This window comes from Salmo salar, chromosome 20 (genome assembly GCF_965601325.2).
Source record: "Salmo salar chromosome 20, fSalSal1, whole genome shotgun sequence".
NCBI lineage: Eukaryota > Metazoa > Chordata > Actinopteri > Salmoniformes > Salmonidae > Salmo > Salmo salar.
This window is the reverse complement of record NC_138310.1, coordinates 36,850,128-36,851,006: the sequence shown is the minus strand read 5'-3', so window position 1 is coordinate 36,851,006 and position 879 is coordinate 36,850,128.

Below are 879 nucleotides of genomic sequence, written 5' to 3'. Positions count from 1 at the left end.
CCATCATCCTCCATCACTATCACCATCCTCCATCACTATCACCATCCTCCATCACTATCACCGTCCTCCATCACCGTCCTCCATCACTATCACCGTCCTCCATCACCATCACCGTCCTCCTCCATCACCGTCCTCCTCCATCACCGTCCTCCTCCATCACCGTCCTCCTCCATCACCGTCCTCCTCCATCACCGTCCTCCTCCATCACCGTCCTCCTCAATCACCGTCCTCCTCAATCACCGTCCTCCTCAATCACCGTCCTCCTCAATCACCGCCCTCCTCAATCACCGCCCTCCTCAATCACCGCCCTCCTCAATCACCGCCCTCCTCAATCACCATCGTCTTCCATCACCATCCTCCTCCATCACCATCCTCCTCCATCACCATCCTCCTCCATCACCATCCTCCTCCATCACCATCCTCCTCCATCACCATCCTCCTCCATCACCATCCTCCTCCATCACCATCCTCCTCCATCACTATCACCATCATCTTCCATCACCTCATCCTCCATCACCTCATCCTCCATCACCTCATCCTCCATCACCTCATCCTCCATCACCTCATCCTCCATCACCTCATCCTCCATCACCTCATCCTCCATCACTATCCTCCATCACTATCCTCCATCACCATCGTCTTCCATCACCATTACCATCCTCCTCCATCACCATCCTCCTCCATCACTATCATTCTCCATCACCATCATCCTCCATCACCATCATCCTCCATCACCATCATCCTCCATCACCATCATCCTCCATCACCATCATCCTCCATCACCATCATCCTCCATCACCATCATCCTCCATCATCATCATCCTCCATCATCATCATCCTCCATCATCATCATCCTCCATCATCATCATCCTCATCATC